Source organism: Desmodus rotundus, chromosome 4, assembly GCF_022682495.2.
Source record: "Desmodus rotundus isolate HL8 chromosome 4, HLdesRot8A.1, whole genome shotgun sequence".
NCBI classification, from domain to species: Eukaryota; Metazoa; Chordata; class Mammalia; order Chiroptera; family Phyllostomidae; genus Desmodus; species Desmodus rotundus.
In genome coordinates this window covers 113,896,258-113,908,911 of record NC_071390.1, presented here as the reverse complement: position 1 = coordinate 113,908,911, position 12,654 = coordinate 113,896,258, and the positions used below count along the sequence as shown (strand labels likewise).

Genomic DNA, 12,654 nt, shown 5'->3' with positions numbered 1-12,654 from the left:
CATCTCACTCTCTTTTACAGTATTATTATATTATTAACTGCCACCCAGAAGTATACACATCAGCAAATCAGTCTTGTGATGCAAAGTGGAAGTCGGAAGTTCTGGCTATTAGTTATGATTTCTCCCTGAACTTGAGTTCTGGATTCCTTCCTGATTCATTCCTGGACTTGAGTTCTGGAAGACTTGTCTTCTTGAGGGTATTATGCCATAGGTGGTAGAGAGAAGCTATTGCCATTGAGAGAAGGGTAATTATTTAGGATTAGCGATGGGACATGAATTTCTGGGTCCTATGAATAGAGAAAGACTACTATTCTCTCTGGCAGCATCCAAAAGGTGGGAAGACTGTTGAGGTGGGAATGGCTATGTGGTGCACCATGGAGGCTGGGCCCTCGCAACAGAAGCAACCATCTTGTTGCAGATTTTTCTGTCCAAGTTTGGCATGGAAGCCACAGGCTGCCAGACTTCAATGGGTCATGTGATTGTAAACAGGAGATGAATGTTTTGCCATGTGTGACTTTTTATAACTTTGGAGAAGTGTTGATCAGGAAGAAGCATCTGCATTTGTATTTTTCACTATCTCAGGGGAATGGTGACTTGGAGTTGACTTTGATTTAAAGCAATAAAGTAATGTGATAATTCATGCACACCTAGATTGCAAGATGAAGATTTATTCCTAGCACACATGTAAGACATCTAGCATGGGTCTTAGATGCTTAAGGGACTTGATAAAGATTATTGTCCTTCATGTTTACTTGTAGGTAATGGTGAACTCATACTCTTTGATCATTTGAGATACACCCTTAAAAAATAGTGAGTGTTGATCACATTTTTTGGGGTGGGTGGAAATTGATGTATTTTAAATGCATTAGGGAAACATGCCATTTTTTTAAGTGAAGAATTCTTACTGAAACAAAATTATGCTAATCTGGATTTTCAGATAGTTTATTTAATGCAATAAGTAATAGATTAAGGAAAATTCCCTTTTTTGTTGAAGTTTAAAGTTTTATAAAGCACTGATTAATCTGTGAGTGACCACCTGCCCCAGGGGGCATGGAATCTGCCTTAAAGAACAGCTCTGCTCAAAGGTCTCGTGTGGGAATTATAATGAGTAATGAGGGCAAGCCACAGAGGAGGGAGCGTTCTGATTTACTACTTACTCTATCTTGATAAGGGCAGCCACACTGCAAACTGGTCCTTTTGTTATGATTCAATACCAGGAAATGAGAGATCACATTATTCCAGTGCAAAGAGCTGGCCTGAGGGTCACTTGCTTTGCTATCTGCTCTGGTAAGTGGTTAATGACTGATCAATCTCACAAGATCCTTAGGAGGTAGTTTCCTGACTGGATTGTCACTTTGCTCTCTCACTTCCTTGTGGGAGAGAGAGACAGAGGAGTATGCTAATTATATTATTTATATAAGTCTAACATACTTGTGATTTTTCCACACTTAGCTTCCTATCAGGTAAGAATTCAGACAAACAACAAATCTTGGTTTTCAAATGTTCTTTCTTGGCTTCTGAGCTGAAGAAGTCATCTATGGAATTTGGAAAAAACCTTGGACTGTCAGAAGGAATTTTAGATATCACATCTATCCTTCTTAATAGATAAAAAGGAAGTTCAAGCTAATGTGGATTTGCCATATGCCCCAGAACAGAGTAGAGACTAGTATGGTTCTCCTAATGGCTGGTCCAGCATGTGTTGACAAAATCAAGTATATGAATGGGCTTGTAGATCACAAATATTCTGTTTTTTTAAACAACTATTTACTCATTATCTCTGTAAAAAAAAAAAACCCCAGTTGAATGTCTGTAAGAATTTATAATCTTACAAGAGTAATACACGTTATATGTTGTGTAGGCAATATACTCATTTTCAAACCTAGCAGAAACCTAATGCAAAAAAGGAAGGAGGAGCACAAGGAGGCGGTGGAGAAGGAGAGGGAGAAAATCAAAGTATAGATTGGTTTCCTTTATAAGTAGAGAAGTAAAAATTCTAATAAAAATGTGAGCAAGTGGTATAATATATCAATATTCCACTGTGCACTGGTGGTTTAATATTTAAAATTTTATTAACTGAAATATCACATAGATGTATCCATACAAAAAGCTCTTGATTAAAATTTAGATATAAAGAAAATTGAAATAAAGTGTTTATAGTGCGTTCCAGCCAAGGGAGTAGGAACAGAAGCCTTTGGGCTGAGGCTTGTAAGACACAAGTGTGCTTCATGCTCTGTTTTCCCCTTCTGCCGGCTGATTCCAATGAAAATGAGGCTCCAGAGGATGGCAGAGCCACAGGATGGAAGGATTCTGGGTCCCTGAGTTACCTCACAGAGAAGCTATGAACAAAGAGCACTTGCTTTGATCAGGTTTATAAACAAAAAGTATATCTGTGTTACTTTTGAGACATTATGCATTTTTAATTGACTTTAGAGAGGAAGGGGTGGGGAGGGGGGAGGAGGAAGAGGAAGAGGAGGAAGGGAGAGATTGATTTGTTGTTCCACTTATTTATGCATTCATTGGTTCATTCTTGTATGTGCCTGACCAGGGATTGAACCCACAACCTTCGAGTATTGGGATGATGCTCTAACCAAATGAGCTACCCGGCTAGGGCTAGACGTTATGCATTTTGGGTCAGCTTGGCCTACTCCTTTGCTTCATCCCACATCATTTCTTTAGGCCTCTGTTCTAGCACCCTAATTATGTAACAATAGTTACATGAGTCAATTTTTTTTCTTTCTCTCTAATGTAACTGCATCTTATTTCTTCTATTCTCTGGAGAATCCTGACTAACTCACCCAGGATGTCTCTCTCCCTGCCTTCCTTCTTTCCTTCTTTCCCTCCCTCCCTCTCTGTCTCCTCTCTCTCTCCCTCTCTCTCTCCTGCCCCCCCTTCCTTCTGCCACAATTACATACTGGTACTGCCTTGGTCATGACAGAAGCTTGCATCATCCAGGCTGGAAAGCTGAGGGTCCACAGGCTGGTGGCACAGCCTAACAGGAGATGGCATTCTTGCAATAGCTTTTCAGTGGAACAGCTACTGAGGAGATGGCATCACATTTTGTTTTGGGTACCATTGACTTCATTTAGAGCCTGCTCAACATCCTTGGTACTCATCTCCCTGAAACCTTCAGAAAAGAACACAACTTTGTGAATATACCTCATTGTAATTAAGAAAAAATCAGGCAGTATAATATATACTCTTTTAAATTTATTTAGGTAGTAAAAACAGGTCCTAAAGGTATGATCACCTTTTAAAAAATTTGCTACCTATAAGTTGACTTAGTTCTAAACTTCCTCTTTATTGTGTTGTAAGTAAATCTGTCAATAGTTACCCATGAGAGTAAGATATATTATTCAATCATCACTGAACATCCCATCAGGACTATATGTCTTTGCCTCCCTGATCAACATAAATTTTTCTTGTTCCTGAACTCTCCTTGACAATGATTTTATAAACATCATTTAAAAGTGCCACCCCTATTTATGAGACCTACAGAAACAAAGGAATACATTGAAGACATAGGGGAATGCATCAGCGAAATGCAGACTATAGGAAACTACAGGACAAACCACCTAATTTCTGCAACAAATATTGCCAGTGAAAATAAAAGATGTGGGTGAGGGTGGGGTTATAAATTCTGGAGAGGGACTTAGGAGACAGCTCCTCAGTCACAGTGTGAGGAATCATTTGGAGGCTGACTTCAACAAGTCACAACAAAAGAACCCCCAAGCATTGATGACATATGGGAGACAATTAGAAATTTGACCAATTGGATTTCTGATGATGTAAAGAAATTTTTGGTAATTTTAAAAGCATAATAAGAGTTTTATGACTGTTTTATAAAAATTATTTTTAAGAGACATATTAAAATAGGTATGCATTAAATGGTTGGATGTCTGAGAGCATTTGTTTCAGAATACTCTAGAAGAAGGGAGAGGTTAGGGTATAGATGAAACAAACTTAGTTAGAAGGTGATAATTGTTGGAACTGAGTGATGGATACATGAGCATTCATTGTACTATTCTGTTTTTACAAGTGTTTAAAAATACTTGACTTAATAATTGAGATTTTAAAAATGTATTATTAAGGCATAATCTACTCATAATCGATTTTTCATAATCTACTAGTACATAAAATGAATTATTCTATATGACCTACTTCACTTTAGTAAAAGTAAACTAACATTTTGAACAATTTTACAGTGCTAGGCACTACATTTTTTTTCCATTTAATTTTACCTTTTAAAAAGAGATGTTGAAATTAAGATTCAAAAAACATTCAGCTCTCTGCCTAAGGCTACACAGCTGGTAAATGGTGGCAAGAGCGTGAGCGGTGACGTCACAGCCTCTGTAGTTATATCATAAAGTCTTTCACACTGCCCTTGGTAGAAAAGGAGAACACACATCGCTTTTCCAGCTATGGAGACACCCTATCAATGGACGGTTTTTTCAATTGTCCGTGTTCACTTCTCTTCCCACACCGGCCACTATGACAGGTAGTTTACCTTTCATCGTGTGGAGTGCCCCCGTGTCCTGCTCCTGTCCTTTTGCTCTTCTCTAACACAGGACATGTTTCTTTGGTCCCTCACTGTCACACGAAAATTCTCTAAGGAGGCTCCACTGGGCAGCTGCTGCAGATATATGGGAACACTCTGTAGTGTGCATACACCGTAGTGTGCAGTGTTAACATCAGCGTAGGCTCTGGGGCTGGGAAACATGACCTTTCTCTGCATTGTCTTTCTCAAGGGTGAGGGCCTCTATGTTCCTGTATAGCTCCCGGAATCACATGTCCCTGCAAGTAGAGTCAAGGACTACATTTAAGCAAGGTCTGGTCTAAGAAAAGGCGGCAGGAAAAAAGTCCCAAGCAGGGAAAGAAAGCGACAAATTAGCCAAGTTACCACTTTGCGGAAAAGTGCTGTGTGGCTGGATCCCGAGTACAATGAGTTGGGATTTGTTTCACTGTGTTCTCTTAACACTTGTCTCTCGTCATACCCTGGGGGGATCCTGGTGATGTAGGGAAAGGCTTTAGAGACTTCTGCAGACCGGGAAGCATTAGCTAAACTTTTCCAAAGAAAACATGGAGTGAGGTGGAAAGATCCCTCTTCTCTGTCACGATAACTGATGTCTTGGCACAAACACAAATTCTCTCAAAGCTGCCTTTGGTTGGCCTCCATCCGCCCGTCATCGTCTCTCACATGATGATACATAGATAGGATGGCGCAGTGGCGGCCATCCGCCCTGGGCACGAGCAGTGATGGGTACATTGCCTATAGACTTTAAAAAACAATCCTAAATGGACGAAAATTGCACCTGCTATTTATTATCACCATGTAATGGCCACCTAAACAATGTCAATGCCAAAACATACCTCCCAGAGAAAAATCTTTTGTTGATATCACTTCTACACAATTGCTGTGGTTCTGGTTGGGTTTTAACAATGTAACTTTCATCTGAGTAGTTCATTGATAGTAACTATGGTTTTACACATGAAAGGTAATTTGGAGAACTCCCAGGTATACAGTCACCGTTCGACACTTGTGTACTTACAGATGCACACCTTTGTTTCAAGAGTAAATCTGTAATAATTCAGGATCATTCTGGCTCACTTTGGACACAGTTACTGATTCCAACCCCTATAGCACGATATATTCCTATATTGCTTTCGTACCTTCACATAAACAGTGATTGCTGGTGATCGCAAAGGCAGAGAAACAGAACTCTGTGTCGTTCTGTGTGACCTCCTGGAATTTTTAATTAGTATTTAATTTTAAACCAGTGAGACTGTGTCAACTGGGATGTATAATATTTTTGTTTGTCAAGGGCAAATTTTAACTCATGTGAAATATATCACTAAATTTGATAATATACTTAAAATTAAAACTTTTTATTGTAAATTATCTCTTTTAAAACTAAAGAATGAATGAAAATTAAATGTTAGTTGTCTGATTTAGTAGTTGCCTAAGTTATACCTTTTGCAAATGTTCTGATTTTGTTAACATTTGGTGATTGTTTTATAATTATATGATTATATACAGAAAGTTCAATACAGGGAAAATGTCAGGTTTTGCATCCTTACTCTGGCCTTTATTATTATTCATTTAATTTCATGATTATCACTAAAAATAAGTTCATAGGGGGTTGTTCCATCCACCAAATATTTGAGATCTCTGCCACTTACAACCCGCCAGTGTGGTGAGCTCTCATCCCTCCTTGCTATTCCTCCCACAGAATGCCTTTCCCATCTTGCAAACTCCAGACCATTTCCTGTATCACCTTCTCTGTGAAACTTTTCTGGTTCAATTGCACTCAAATGATCAGTCATTCCCTCTTGTTTGCCTTTACTATTCTTTGTACACTAGTTTATCCTTGATTGAAAGTCTTGAATTGTAACAATTTATTTGCAAATGTCTCTGCTACCAGAAGGTGAGATAGTTAAGAGCAGGGATTGTAGTTTGTTCACTTTAATACCCCCAGGCCCCAGCCTAAACCCCGGTATATGGTAGGTGCTAAATGATCACTGTGGGAATGAGGAAAGGAGGAAGAGAGAGAAGGAGGTGGCTCTTGGTAGCTATTAAATTGGACTTGGCTTGGAGACTGTATGCTTCATGCAATTTTTTTTCTGTCCCATGAGCACAGAAGCTTGATCTCCACTCCCCACTCACCCATCTAGTTCCTTCCGCACCTCAGCCAAACACAGCCCTTCCCGAAGGTGACGGATGGGCAGGTGTAACAGGTGGGAGACGGGTATGGGTGAGGGTAGAGAAGAGTGGGCTTCTGCTATCCAGGCTTCCAGAAATTAGAGGACCTGAAAATTCCAGGTGAGGCACAGTCACTCTTTTCTGAGAACTTAAACTTAGGATGAGTTTAAGTAGCTTGTCAGTGGAGTAATAGAAATAGTATAAAAGGAAAAAGGGCAGAATAACCTCACCTAGCAACCCCTTTCCATTAACTTTGTATTAGTTGAATACTTACTGTGGTCTAACACCATTTTAGGCTTTATGGAAATGTAGGAAAAGAAGCATGTGTTCACTGTAGAAAAACAAAAAAATACAAATAGGTGGAAATAAGTTAAGAAAAAAAGTCCACAGTCCCATCACCCACAGAAAATTGCCATTGGGACTTCAGTTTCTGTCTTTTATTTGTCTCTCCCTGTGTTTCTGGGCATATATGTGTATTCTACACAAAGGAAAATACAATATACATCCTGTTGTGTGACCTAGTTTTTCCCAACATGATAATTCATCGTCAGCATCTTTCCATGGTATTATATGATCTTTAGATCATTATTATTAATAGCTGACTAGTAGTGCTCTGTGAGGATTACATTATCATTTATTTAATCCACATTTTATTAATGGATATTTAAGTTTGTTTTAAACTTATTTTTCCTGTGAAGAACACCACCTATGCTGTTTCTAATCATAGATGAGCCATTGAGTAAATGCTTAATCATATCCTTAAGATAGAGTCTTGAAAGTGAAATTGCTAGATCAAAGGTTAAGAGTTGATAAGCTGGAAGTAACAGAGCACCTGACTAAGAGCCTCACATGGGCTCGTTACTCTCGCATTAGAAGAAGCCTGACTTGGAGGTAGGGGGTTCCAGGGTTGGTACTTGCCCCAGTGAAGTCATGAAGGACCGGGCTCTTCCTTCGTTCCACTCCTTCATCTTTCATGTGTCGGCCATGTCTCCTGTCACAGGTAATAACACATGCCACAGCTCCAAGCTTTCTGTACTCACAGGGCAGGGCCCAAGCGGAGAGGGAAGGGCCCAGGGCGAGGGACTTCCCCTTACATTGTCCTTTCTGTTACTAAGGAAGAAAAACCAACTGAGAAAGTCCCAACAGACTTTGTCTTACATCGCATTAGCCAGACCTGGCTCACCTGCCCATCCCTAAGCCAGTCAGTGGTAAGGGGGAAATGATGTGCCCTGACTGATTTCAAGGAGGACCAATCTCTGGGGGCGTGGCACAAACTGCCCCAACCTCGTCAGATTCCTTAAGCCGTGGAGCCCCGGGAAAGGCTGCTAGCCTCCAACAGCGCGTGCCCTTGGGCGATGTGCATAACACCCAGATGTTCCCCAACTGGAAACTTTGTCAGTGTTCAGTGTCGACTTCCCTATTTACCATTGCAAACAGAGTATTAATTGAATGAAGTCCTTCTCGGGGCACCCATTTGAAAAATATTCAAAAGAACAGCTCAGGAGCCCACCTCGCTTCCTGAAGTAGTGCTTGGCGTCCTCAGCAGCCCCCTGCACTGAAGTCCTGGTCTCCGACTGTTGATTAGCATTTTCAAACATGCTAAAAGTTGGAAGGATAATACAATCACTTCCTATTCAATAAATGTTAATATTTGCTGCACCTGCTTTATCTACAAATGTATACAATATTTATGCACACGACACTTCCCTCCTAACTATACTTTACATACATGTCTCACAATATGACATTGTCTTACAGAACTGCGAAGGCATCATGATGGCATCCGAGACAATTAAGCATTCTTCAATATCTTCTGAGATTCAACTATATTCAAATTTCTCCACTCATTTCACACACACACACATACACGCACACACACATATGTTTATATGTATGGCATCGAATTGTGTTTTTGTCTCTCTCTGATCTCCTTTATGTCAGAACAGTCTCCCCACTATTTTTTTCCCCATAGTAGTGACCTTTTGAAGATGCCAGGCCAGTTGTCTTATTGAATGTTCTACATTCTAGATCTGTCGGATTATTCCCTGAGAAACAAGGTGAGAAACTTGTTCCTCTATTCCCAGTATTTCCTGTAAACTGATTAGACTCAGGTAAAATATTTTTTGATAAGAATAGGTGATATGTCCTGCCTGGTGTGGCTCTGTAGATTGGATGCTGGCCTGTGAACCAAAGGGCTGCTGGTTCGATTCCCAGTCAGGGCACATGTCTGGGTTGCAGGCCAGGTCCCCAACAGGGGATGCTTGAGAGACAACCACACATTGATGTTTCTCTCCCTCTCATTCTCCTTCCTTTCCCCTCTCCCTAAAAATAAGTAAATCTTAAAAAAAAAAAAAAAAAGTGATACTGTGTTCACATTGTGTTATGTTAACATATCAGGTTGTCCTAGTATTAGTAGTGATAGATTTGCTAAATTTCACACTTCAAGAATAGAGTCCATTCTACAAAGAACCATCAATACAAATTTGTGTATATATAACAGACTTTATGTGTTTATACATGATGGACTCTATATAGTTACATATAATAGACTATAATGTTAATATTTGGGAATAACAGAATGGACTGTAGCAGAACACAGAAAATGAAATGACTTAAAACGCAATACTAGAGAACTTCAGCCCACTGCAGGGATATTCCCCACTGGCGATCTTTTCACTTAGATGCCATTAATGGCAAAGTGTGACCATGAACTCTATTTTTCCTCAGTTCAAGAGCTCTCCCTGAAAACTTGAAATTCTCACTAGAAAAATAAACAATTCCTGTTGCTTTACTGTGCTGAGCCATCTTTTCCTTCTGGGCCATCATGAGAGGATTTTACTCTTTTCAATCAAAACAGCCCATTTAGGTGTCGCCCTAAATAAAAGTCATTCATTCCAACATTCCATCCATAGCAACATGAAGAGCCCTCAAAAATTTAAAATTCCAGTTTTTAAAAAATATAATCATTTTGAATAATTAACATAGGCATATGTTTTAAAAATTTAAATGTATATAAGAGCTTATAAAATAAGCTTTATATTGTACTAAAACAATATAGTACATTGTTTGAATGTACTATAATTTATCTAATGAGTTCTCTGTTGATTGTCATTTATGTTGTTTGTGATTTTTTTGTTGTTCCACTTTATTTATGCATTCATTGGTTGACTTTTGTGCATACCCTGGCCAGGGATTGAACATGTATCCCTGGCACATCAGGACAATGCTCCATCCAACCATGTCTCATGACCAGGGCTGTGATATTTACTGTTGTTACAAAGAGGGCTTTAATAACTATCCCTGTATATGTATTTTTCCACACACATGAAATTATAGTAGGATAAATCCTAAAAATGTAATTGCTATGTCATGTTGGGAGACAATTCTCCATGGGTCTCTCAGGTTTCTACATGTCTCGTGAACAAAGGCATTAAGCTTTTATTTCAGAATACCTTTTCAAGGGTATTTGTGTGGTAAACAGACTTGAGACAGAGATCTATCTCCTTCTGGGGCAAAGGCCAGGTTGTTTACTGTCCAGTGTCATAAAGATACTTCCTCTGGAGTGATGCTCAGGCAGTCTTACTGTCTATTATGAAAGAATTGTGTTCCCTTAGTTCAGGATTTGTCTGCTGTAATGCAACCCAGTGCCCGTGCACAGAGTACTTGGCAGTCCTTTTGTAGCCTCATAGGAACTAGGGTTTAGGGAATGAGTGGAAATGCTGATGCTCTGGCAACTGCTCGCTGTTGCTGTGAGTAATAAACTGTCACTTGTCGCCGACCCAGGATTTTGTGCCAGCATCTATGTAACTGTGTTAGGCTAACCTGATAGCTTTCATGGGAAAAAGAATCTCGGCTCTTTCACAGATTTTGACAGTTTTGATGATGAATATGGGATGCGGATAGAAATTTGGCCTTTTAGAACAGAAAAGACAGCCTCATGGGCTGATTAAAAGGATTTGACAGAAGTCCATGGAATTAATAGCAACACAGAGGAGGAAAATTTTTGAGCTTGGTTTATGGACATATCAGCACAGGATGTAGGTGCAAGCCAAAAGTGGCCTTAAATAGCCAGTTACAGTGGCCTTAAAAGGCCGTAAGTGGCCTCAAAAGAAATCACCCAATGGGCAAAACTTAGGGTGTTAAACCCGGTTGCCCACTTTGTGCTAAAGGAGAAATGGCTGGAGGTTAAAATATTTGTTGACTCAAAGTGGCAAATGGCTTGGATCGCTTGTCAGGGCCCTGGAAGGAGAGAGATTGGAAGACTATGGACCAGGAAATTTGGGGTAGAGAAAGGCAGGTGGACCTACAGGAGTGGAATGGCATGTGAAGATAGTTTTATTACATGTTAGCACCCACTTGGGAACATCCAGTACAGAAGACACATTACTGGTTTAGCCCGTTGACACAACTGTGCTGCCTCTATTGGCACATGATGAGGGTGGGAGAGATGAAGGCTATGATGGCCCCCAAATTATGGACTCCCTCTTATCAAGGCTCATGTAGCCTTTGCAACCGCCAAATGTTCAACCTGCCAGCGACAGACACCAATGCTGAGCCCTTGAATAGGATTACACCACTTGGTGGCCAGTTTACTACATTGGGCCCCTTCTGTCATGGAAGGGCCAGAGATTTGTTCTAATGGCAGTAGACATGTGCTCCAGCTATGGGTTTGCCTTTTGTTCTTGCAGGACTTCACGTAGCACAACTAATTAATGGTCCAAGGGTACTTGAGTATTCCTGTGAACGTTTGTATGCAATTTTTGTGTGGACATAAAATTGTTTTTTCCATTGAACCAAGAAGGGCAATGTCTGGCAAGTGATTAAATAGTTGTGCCTTGATAAGTGCAATGGGGAAGATGGCGGTGTAGGCAGACATGGCTGGCCCCTTTGCACAGCCACATCAGAATTACAACTAACATATAGAACAACCATCACTGAGGAGCACCAGAATGGAACTACGAAATTGAGTTGAATGGAAGTCTGACAGCTATGGAATTAAAGAAACCACATCCATTGAGACTGGTAGGAGGAGTGCAGATGTAGAATGGGCTTGTCCAACACCCGTGTGGATAAAAATTCAGGAGGGACATCTTGGGAGTGAGAAGTCCCAGATCCACATAAGGCCCCCCAGCCCAGGGTTCTGGTGCCAGGAAGAGAAGTCCCCACAACTTCTGGCTGCAAAAACCAATGGGATTTGTAACAGGGTGCAGCCAAGAGGGGGGCCCCAAATAGGGATTTGTAATGGGGTCCAGAACTCAGGGTGTTCAGGAAATATTGGAGAAAAATGTATATATGATGTCCTTATCCCCACCAGTCTGAGCTGGGGGAAGGGACACATGGAGCAGGGCCACTGAGAGCTGTTTTGTACAGCAACAGCTTTGTGGCTAACCTCTGGCATGGTCATTTAACATATCTATAACGTTTAACTAGTTTCATAGATATGTTAAATAGCTGTGGCCCTGCTTTGAGCCAGGGGGGATGGGAGTGGCTTCAACCCAGTATGTAACTGGGAAACAACTCCCCCTGGTTACAGTGCCTGTGTGAGAGCTTGGAGATGATTGGCTCCATGCCATGGGGCCATGCCTGCCTGGACTTACTATGGCAGCCCAGTAAAGCTGGAAGAATATAGGAATGCAGGCCGGTGTAACCGACTGTAGGAGGAGTCGGAAATGGGGCTGCAGAGGAAGATTGGCGCGGGGATTTAAAACCCAGGTGCGGCAGCCATACCAGAGAGAGGACCAGGAGGCTTTGGGATGTTCCCTTTTGCCATGTGGCTTAGGAAGCAGGAGAGACTTTGCCTGGAAGAAAAGGGGAGAAGGGACTCTTGCTTGTGGGCCAGGAGAAGGTGCCACGTGACTCTGGATTAACTGGAGATTGTGGCGGTGACATAGCGGATGATGCCGGAACCGAGGGGCTGCCTGAACCATGGACTTCTACTTCTTTTCCCGAGACACAGT

At 40.9% G+C, this 12,654-nt stretch overlaps 1 long non-coding RNA gene across 1 annotated transcript; it reads right to left on the bottom strand.

The window, feature by feature from the left end:
- Window positions 1-2,079: 2,079 nt before the first annotated feature.
- LOC139440828 (uncharacterized) lies at window positions 2,080-7,743 on the bottom strand. Its single transcript, XR_011651071.1, has 3 exons — window positions 7,616-7,743; window positions 6,972-7,028; window positions 2,080-3,124 (listed from the first exon to the last, which is right to left on the bottom strand). It is a non-coding gene; the product is annotated as an uncharacterized lncRNA (long non-coding RNA).
- Window positions 7,744-12,654: the final 4,911 nt, after the last annotated feature.